Source organism: Gavialis gangeticus, unplaced genomic scaffold, assembly GCF_001723915.1.
Source record: "Gavialis gangeticus isolate Ggan-Ray unplaced genomic scaffold, GavGan_comp1, whole genome shotgun sequence".
Taxonomy (NCBI): domain Eukaryota; kingdom Metazoa; phylum Chordata; order Crocodylia; family Gavialidae; genus Gavialis; species Gavialis gangeticus.
In genome coordinates this window covers 34,053,868-34,063,256 of record NW_017728998.1, presented here as the reverse complement: position 1 = coordinate 34,063,256, position 9,389 = coordinate 34,053,868, and the positions used below count along the sequence as shown (strand labels likewise).

Here is a 9,389-nt window from a genome sequence, read left to right as displayed (position 1 = left end):
AACCTGTCATTTCATAGATTTCATAGATTTCTAGGGTCAGAAGGAACCTGGTAAATCATGGAGTCCGACCCCCTGCTCCAGGCAGGAAAGAGCGCTAGGGTTAAGTAACTCCAGCCAGATGCCTGTCTGATCTCTTCTTGAACACCTCCAAGGTAGGGAAAAGCACCACCTCCCTTGGAAGCCCATTCCATATTTTAACAACCCTTACCATAAATAATTTCTTCCTTATGTCCAATCTAAATCTATTCTCCTTCAGTTTTTATGGCCATTATTTCTGGTAACCCCAAGGGGTGCCCTGATAAACAGTGTCCCCTATTCCCTGCTGACCCCTCCCCCTCCCGCCCTCCTGTGAATTTGTAGGCAGCCACAAGATCATCTCTCAGCCTTCTCTTGCAGGGGCGGAAGAGATTCTGGTCCCTCAGTCTGTTTTCATAGGGTATTACCTGCAGGCCCTCAACCATATGAGTAGCCCTTCTCTGAACCCTGTCAAGATTATCCACATCCCTCTTGAAGTGCAGCACCCAAAACTGGATGCAGTACTCCATCTGTGGTCTCACCAATGCTGCATAGAGGGGAATTATCACTTCCCTAGACCTGCTTGTGATGCACCTGCTGATGCAAGAAAGAGAGCAGTTAGCCTTGCTTATTATCTTGTCACACTGGCGCCTCATGTTCATTTTTGCATCAACCAGGACTCCGAGATCTCTTTCCATTGTTGTGGTACTCAGAATGGTACCCCCCAGTCTATAGGTGTGTTGGAGAGTCTTTCTCCCCAGGTGCAACACCTTGCATTTATCCTTGCTAAATTGCATCCTATTCTGATCTGCCATTTCCCCAGTCTATCCAAATCCACCTGAATTTGCTCCCTGCCCTCCAGTGTGTTTACTATACCCCATAGTTTAATATCATCTGTGAATTTGGACAAGGTGCTTTCAACACCTTCTTCCAAATTGCTGATGAAGATATTAAACAGTACTGTCCAAGGACAGAGCCTTGGGGTACACCACTGCCCAGATCCCTCCAGGGAGAAACTGACCCATCCACCATCACTCTCTGGGTGTGTCCCATAAGCCAGTTTTTTTCACCCACCTTACTATGAGAAAATCCACATCGCAGCTACTCAGTTTCTTCATAAAAGTTGGGTATGACACTGTGTCAAAAGCCTTTTTAAAATCCAGGTAAATAATGTCTACTTCCTGCTTCTAAGCACTTTGTGACCTTTTCATAAAAAGGGATCAGGTTAGTCAGGCAGGATCTACCTGCTATAAACCCATGTTGGTTGTCCCTTAACATTGTATTACCTGCACACCACCTGCAAATACGATCCTTTATGATTTTTTTCTAAAGTCTTACTGAGAATAGAGGTGAGGCTAACTGGCCTATAATTACCTGGGTCCTCCTTTCTCCCCTTCTTGAAAATAAGGACCACGATGGCCCTTTTCCAATCCTCTGGGACCTGTCCCAAGTGCCACGAGTGCTCAAACAGTCGCACCAGTGGTTTTGCTATATAATCGAGCAATTCCTTTAGTACCCTTGGATGAAGATCATTGGGGCCTACTGACTTAAGTACATCCAACCCTTCCAAGTGCCCCTTCACTAGGTCAGTGCTAACCGTTGGTGCATTGGTATTACTCTCACTCCAGACTAAAGACTCATTGGGAGGTGTATTTGTATCTGTGTGCAGAAAAACAAAAGCAAAGAAATTATTTAAGAGCTCTTCTCTTTCCATCCTATCACTTATGAGTTGCCCTAGTCCATTCTGTAGTGACCCTATGTTACCCTGCACCTTCTTCCTGCTCCCTATGTACTTTGGTCTGTGAGCGCGCCGCTTTGGTCCATGTGCACACCACTTTAGTCCCGCCTCCCCCTTTTGGTGCAGCCTGGGACACTTACTGAAGGTAAGTTCCTCACTCCTCACCGAGGGCAGGCAGTGGGGGCTGGGGCCTGGAGGCTGGAGCAGGCTTCGCCAGCTCCAGGGAACTGCTCTGCTCCCCCGCATCACCTCGGTGAGTGAGGAGGCATGTGGCATCAGGGCCGGGGAGTGGAGCACTTCCCCAGAGTTGGCGGAGTCCATGAGCAGTTCCCCGGAGCTGGCGGATCCTGTGCCAGCCCCTTGCCTCACCTTGGGAAGGAGCCACTACTTGTCCCAAGTGAGGCTCCGCCAACTCCAGGGAACTGCTCCGCAGGCTCTGCTGGCTCCGGGGAAATGCTGTACTCCCTGGCCCTGATGTCACATGCCTCCTCACTCCCCAGGGTGATTCAAGGGAGTGGAGAAGTTCCCTGGAGCAGGCGGAACCTGCACCAGGCCCCCGCACCCACTTCGCCTCACAGCTTACCTTCAGCTCCTGTCCCGGTGTGTGGCCTTGAAAAGTTAGTGCATGGACAAACGTTTAGTTGTGCTTGGCCGTGCACATGCGCACCTTACAGTGAACCTTGCCCACCAGGTTTCTGTTTGACCAACCAGGTCAAGATCTTTGTCTGCAAGCAGGAATGCAAGTTCCTCCTGCTTGTTTCCCTTACTTCCAGCATTATTAAAGAGACACCTAAGCCCCCTGATCAGTGCCCTTATTGTACTCCCTGCATCAGACATCAGGGAGCAATTATAGAAATGTAAAATGGTTCAGTACAGGAAGATGCTATGCAGATTGTTAACATTGCCAAATCTGTAAATCTGTCATAAAGAAATTATATGAAGGTTAAGGAGCGAGTCTTTTCTCTTCCCTAGTTTCATTTAGTCTGTCAATGTGGCTACTGAGGTTTGTACAAGTAGAGATGTCATAGAAAAATTGAAACAGAGCTATTGGGGTTTTGCCTGGGGGAGTGATTAAGGGCCTGTGGGCTGGAGATGATACTGAAAATCAAGAAACAGGGTTTCTATTTCTGGATTATTTTTTTTAAACACAATAATTAGAGAGACTTCAGCATTATAAAATTATCTTAAAATGGCACAATTCAGAGGGCATTTAAACCCAAATCCAGAAGTGAATAGTCCAGTTCTAGTGTAACTCCTGCTCTGAAGGTCCATAAAAATGCAATATGGAAATGTAATATAAGGAAACCAATAGGGCGGTGACATAATATTAAAGAAAGCCATCTCTTGTTTTAACTAAGACTTTCCTATACCATCTTCTAATTCTTCATTGTAAGTTGCACTAAATTGACTCTTTTTTTTACCTAAGTGGTAAAAATAGTTTTCAGAGAGACAAAACTACTGCAAGTGCTTCTGGTTGGTATCTATTTTTATAGGTCTTAAACACATGTAAAAAAACCCCTGATTCTCTTCTTGTAGCTTTGTTTCCTGTCCGTCTCACTCAGGGGATAGGAAAAGTAGCAAGTGGCTGGGATTTCCCAGCCCTGGAGCTGCACTCTGAACATATATACATATTAGGTTAGATTGGGCGTGACTTAGGCCAATCTATGTAGTGCACCTCCTTAGATGAATTAAGTTACATCTGGTCGGCCACTTTTGCCCAATCTAAACTCTCCAAATATATGTACCGTAGTTTGATTGATCTAAATGCAACATCTACATGTACCCTAAGAGTTGCAACCAGAGGCATAATAGAGTAGCTTGGCACCCAGGGAAGCAGTGCAACATACAACTTAAGTCATTTTTTTTTCTAGTGGTCCAATAAATATTTGTGGTAGAAACAACTGAAATGTATGCATCTTCCATTCAGATTGAAGGTGCTGGATTTCTTATTATAATGAAGAGAGGATGCGGCCAAATAATCAAACATCCTTTTTAAAAGAGATAGGAAGATTAACGAGAAACATGAGAGGATATATAATTAATACTCACACAATTAAAATTTATACTTTGTTTTTACTAAAGCATAATATAACTTAATTCTAACTAGCTAGCTGTGCATATAAACACTGTACCTGGCAACTCCATAATAATCAAGATCAGTAAATTCTTATCCAACAAAACTCAGCTTTTGTGCATTCTTGAATGGTATATCTTCAGAGCAATAGTTTATATCCCTCATGGTAAACTTGAGCTGTGTTGCAGGTGTTTTAGTTTATCACTAAGAGGAAATGACTTTTTTTACACCTAATTTAATCTGAAGCTATTCACAGTTTAAAATGTTCAGTAACAGCGACCTTTCTAATGACTAACACATTGCAGGTGGTCCAATAGTAGGCCAGTGGTTAACATTTGCTATTGCAGAGACCGAATTAAATGTCCACCCAAGTGTTATTTTCTTCCGTTTATAGTATTAAAACAACAGCTGGCAGAAAACTAAGCCACAATTAAGGAGCTTCTGAAAAAGTTTTGATCTATTTGGTTCCCACAATAAGATAGTGTTGCCTTTTACTCTTATTGAAACTCTGGGATTTTAATAGTAAAATGTATTTCCTGTAACGCAAATGTAAATAATAGACTTCAGATATTCAGGGCCAAATCATGTAGTCCTTACTCAGTCCTTCTGCAAGCAAAACTCCCATTGACTTCAATGAACAGGGCCTGATCTCACATTCCTTAATCAGACAACAAACTTAAACAGGTGCTTTATTTAAATGAGAAATCAGAGTATCGAGTCAATCCTAAGAAAGTACTTTAAAATACAGTCTTTTTTCACAAATGGCTTTAGGGAAGCTCAGTTCAGTAATCACATAATTGCGGCTACTTGCAGATGTTAAAAAAATCCAAAAATGGCATGGCAAACTTGGCACATTCCTGGGTTGAGCCCAGCACATGACCAAAAGAGGCAGTGTGTTAGTTTGACCCAGCTCTCCTAACATCTGTGTAGGCCAGGTACATTAGTGGGGGCCAGGGGGGGTTGGTGCTTTTATCTGATAGCTGATTGAATCAGCTTTAGATAAGAGCACCCAAAAGCCCTGCTGACATGCCCAATCTATACAGAAGCTTCAGAGCCAGGTTGAAGTACCACACTTCTGCTTCTAGTATAGCATGGTTTTGGGTTTTTTAATATCTGCAAGCAGCCTATATGTAATATAATACCGGAAGCTTCAGAGTCATTTTTTAGCTCATTTTTGCTATGGCAAAAATTGTGGATGCAAGCTAAAAAGTCCAGAGCTACATAAACATATATCCATATTTAAGAATCTAAAGGAAAAATGATTTTTGGACTTGATTTTAACAGGATTTTTTTATCATTACCTATATCCAAAATAATCTGTTTTTCCTCTGCTGTGCATATACAAATGAAATAAAGATGCAAAGGGTACTCTGGCTAGTCATAACTGCAATCAAATAGAATCTTCCCAGTTTCAGAGCTTTTTTTCTTGTAACATTTACAGTATTGCCCAAATTAAGTAGTTCATGGTCCCTCTGACATAAAGCAAATAACATGAAACAACCATGTTGGGTGGAGCTGCAGATACACTGGAGGATAGGCTGGGATCCAAAATTACATGCATAGACTAGAGAAATGGTCCGCAATCAATCAAAAGAGATTCAACAAGGAAAAGTAAAAAGTCCTGCACGTGGGATGGAATAACTGCATGCACAAATACAGATTGGGGAATGACTTGTTAGGCTGCAGTACTGCAGGGAAGGATCTGGGAATACAGTAAACTATAATATAAATATGCACCAACAATGTGCTCTTGTTGCCAAAAAAAAAAAAGGCCAACAGCATATTTGGTTGTATTAAAAGGAATGTCACTTGCAAATCAAGAGAAGTGATTCTTCCACTCTTCAGCACCGGTGAAGCCTTACCTGGAATGCTGTGTCCAGTTCTGGGTCCCACATTTCAAGAAGGACATGGACTGTTGAGAAAAAGTCCAGCACAAAGCAACAAAAATGATTAGGGGACTTAGAAGCAAGACATAGGAGGAAAGGCTGAAAGAAGTGGGGTTATTTAGTCTTGAGAAGAGAAGACTGAAGAGGGATTTGATAACAATCTTCCAACGCGTGAAGGGTGATTATAGAGAGAATGGAGTTGGGCTTTTCTCTGTGGCTTTAGGGGATAGAACTAGGAGAAATGGCCTTAAACTTCAGCATGGGAAATTTAGGTTAAAGATTAGGACGATTATGAGGGTGGTCAAGGATTGGAACAGGCCACCTTGAGAAATTGTGGAATCTGCATCCTTGGAAGTTTTCAAGAGCAGGTTAGACAGAAACTGTGCTGGGATGATTTTTAGTCAGGAATGATCTTGTCTTGAGCAGGGCACTGGTCAGTACCCAGCATTTTATAAGATCAGCCCTGAAAAGTTGATTGACTTTTATTAGTTGATAACTATCTTATCCAGAGGGTACTAATCATGATAATATCTAGATTTTTTAAAAATTATATTGTATGTGATGTTCAGTGGAGTTGGAACACTTGATATTTCAACATTTCATTTTTGTTTCTGTGGGGTGGCAAGGAAAAACAACAACAAAATAATAATTTCAGTCAATGTAAACTGATTTTTTTTTCTAATTTTCAATTTGACAAACTAAAGCACCAAACATTATTTTTAGAGCTCTATACAAATTATTCTTTTCTGTATCTTTCTCCATTCTTTCCTCAATGTATTATTTCTAAAGGTCCTCATGGCCCCCCAACTCCTAACAATAATATGCTATTTAATCTTTGAAATTAAGTTGAATTTTTATCATCTTTTGAAGCTAGAGCTAAAGCTTGTTGAAATCATTATAAAGACTCTCATTAATGTCAAATGACTGGGGCCTTGAAACTGAGCAGTGATATTCACATTCAGCCAGAAGGTTTTCATTCTAGTAGCAATTTTTATGGCAAAGTAAATTCAAATTGGAAATAGGTACATACATTTCACTACTTCTTCCTTTACCTGCACCTGTGGAAACTATTCAAGTCTACTGACTTGAAGGGTATATGACTACAAATGACATTATTTTATGACTTAGTCCTCACTGTGTTGATATACATTTGTAATGATATATGTTGTGTGTTAATATATATTAAAATTGTAATATATTGCAATAGATTTAAATTATTTTATATCAAACACAAATGTGTGTGTAATATATATATATATTTAGTAGAAATGTGGAAACATGACAGATTTAATCTTTTCACAATATACATACACTTTAGGTACTTACTTATCAAACATAGCAATACATGTAGTAATATAACATGCATGTGTACAATGTATATGTCACTCACAAGAATATTTAGCACCATTTTACCTTCCTTTATATCTTACCATGCTATAACTTTTTCCCAGTTGCAGTCAAAGCTTGTACACATAATAACATGAGACCTTTATTGTCTTGAAATTAAAGCTTTTGAAGTTTCTTCCTCTCTGAAACAAAAAAGAAAGCACATAGTTGACATCAAAGTGGAGACATACTGATGACTAGTAATTATGGTAACTTAATGTTATCCAATCTCTATCCATTTACAAGCCTGCCTTTACTTTCAATATTATGTATTTTGATCAACACCTCTAGAAATAACCAAGTGCCCAGCTACTTATAAAATCTTTACTGAATATAGTTGGAAGTCAAATACTGCTGTAATAATTTTTATATATAATATTGTGGCTTTTTTGAAACCTCATTTAATTACTTTAGTTGGGTGTTACCAGATGTGAAACCAGACACAAGGGTGCATTTTTACAATTTAAACACAGCTGCTTAGGACACAATCTGGTTTAGGACACAAGAGATAGATTTAAAATATTACATTTATATTAAAAATAGCAGGGAATCATATACAGACCAGCTAAAGGTCTTCTTGGCAACTTTATTCAACTCCAAATGAATCCATCCAATCCAAGTCCAAAAAAAGGCTTCAGAAACTAGCTGGTGAATGGTAATATGTTATCACACCCCACCCCTCAAAAATCCCAGTATAAACACATGTACATAGAATGTTGCTCTGTTTTTTAATTAAACGCTCCATTATTTTACTATGTGCATTATGTAAGGTGGACTCTAGAATCAAGAATGAAATGCATCTGCATCTTGGAACAGTTTTAAACACTTCTAAGTACCAGGATAACAAACTCAAAAGAAGTTTATTTATCTTGGGCATTTGAGTTTTACAGCCTTAAGAGAAAATAACTTTAGAAATCCTGGAGGGGGTTTCCACCCTATTCTTGAATATGTGACGGTACTGGCCAAATTGTTGATATGCTTAGCAGAGCATGTAAGGTAGTGAGAGCAGCTGAAATAACTCTGTGCGTCTTCTGCATGTTGACCTCTGTACCACACGTATGCAAGGAGGGAGAGTGGGCAGCAAAACATTTACATCAATATTTTAACAAGAGCTGTGTAGGATTGGAAGAACGTATCCAGTAAGTCAGCTTTCTTTTGCCTTAAAAGAAAATAAAATCCCAAAGCAAGTAAGTTTGATGTACTGTCAGTTTAAAACATGCTCACAGTATGTATTTTAAGTTGACAACTGAAATTATAGTCTTTTGTAGCTGTATTCCATCCCTGTAAATACCATCTCCAATGCCCACCTTTATTATTATCTTACATTTAGTTCACAAGTATATTTATGTACTATTTTGTAAAAAAAGAGATGTCTTTCCCCTGACTTCTTAACAGACTGTGATCCACCAGAAGAAAAAAAAAGGATTTTCTTAAAATAATACTATGATGATAACACTCTCCCTTCTGAACCCTCTTTCCTAGCTTGAGCTCTATTTGTGACATGATTTACAGAAATAGTACAGATAAAAAGCCAACCTTGCCAGGCACTTCTTCCAAGCTGCTCTCTGTATCTGACACTTGGTGCTGCTTTCAGTGACTGCTTTGGTGCAGCAACAGCTGCAGTAGCTAAATAGAACCAGCAGTCTCTTCTCTGACTAGTTCACTGCAGTGCTCATTTTAACATGTTTTTTCAAAACAGGAAAGCATTCCTCAGCTCAGCATTATAAATATTTTCTCAGTAGTACCATGACCAATATTTAACTGGGTAGCAAATTCATTTGAGAGCAATCAAATGTGATAAAACCTGAGTTTTCAATGGAAACAAAAATCATTCTCACATTTCCATAGAGTTTACAAATCTATAAATGTAGAGGGGATTTATTTTTCCTGTGGATTCACACTTGTAACTTCCATCATTGCTAATGGGTGCCTACACACATCTATAGCAACAGGGACTCCCACAGTGTTATGGAATGACTTACTTTCTTTTTCATGTTTTTATTGATTTTGCCCAATAACAATACACAGAATTTTGTCATTCCATCAGGGGGTTTTGGCAATCCCCAGTGTTTCATTAAAGTCAGGACCCAGTAATGGAACTGCAGTGACAAATGTATAGTGCAAATATGTATTGCTTTGTAATATTTTCATCTTATCTTTGCCTTCCTTCAGTAAAGGAAGATTCTTAACTAGTCACAATAGTGGGTCCCTGGAGCTATAAAAAGGATGATATGACCGCAGCATAAAGTATTCAGAAGTGCTTTAAGTCATACTTTGTGTATTGTGGCCA

General features: G+C 39.5%; 1 long non-coding RNA gene across 2 annotated transcripts; it reads right to left on the bottom strand.

Annotated features, from left to right (window-relative positions):
• Positions 1-574: 574 nt before the first annotated feature.
• Positions 575-8,704, bottom strand: LOC109289454. Of its 2 annotated transcripts, none has more exons than XR_002095373.1 (3): positions 8,636-8,704; positions 7,144-7,242; positions 575-609 (listed from the first exon to the last, which is right to left on the bottom strand). It is a non-coding gene; the product is annotated as an uncharacterized LOC109289454 (long non-coding RNA). The 2 variants fall into 2 exon arrangements; XR_002095372.1 differs by having other exon boundaries at positions 577-612.
• Between the last annotated feature and the right edge of the window lie 685 nt (positions 8,705-9,389).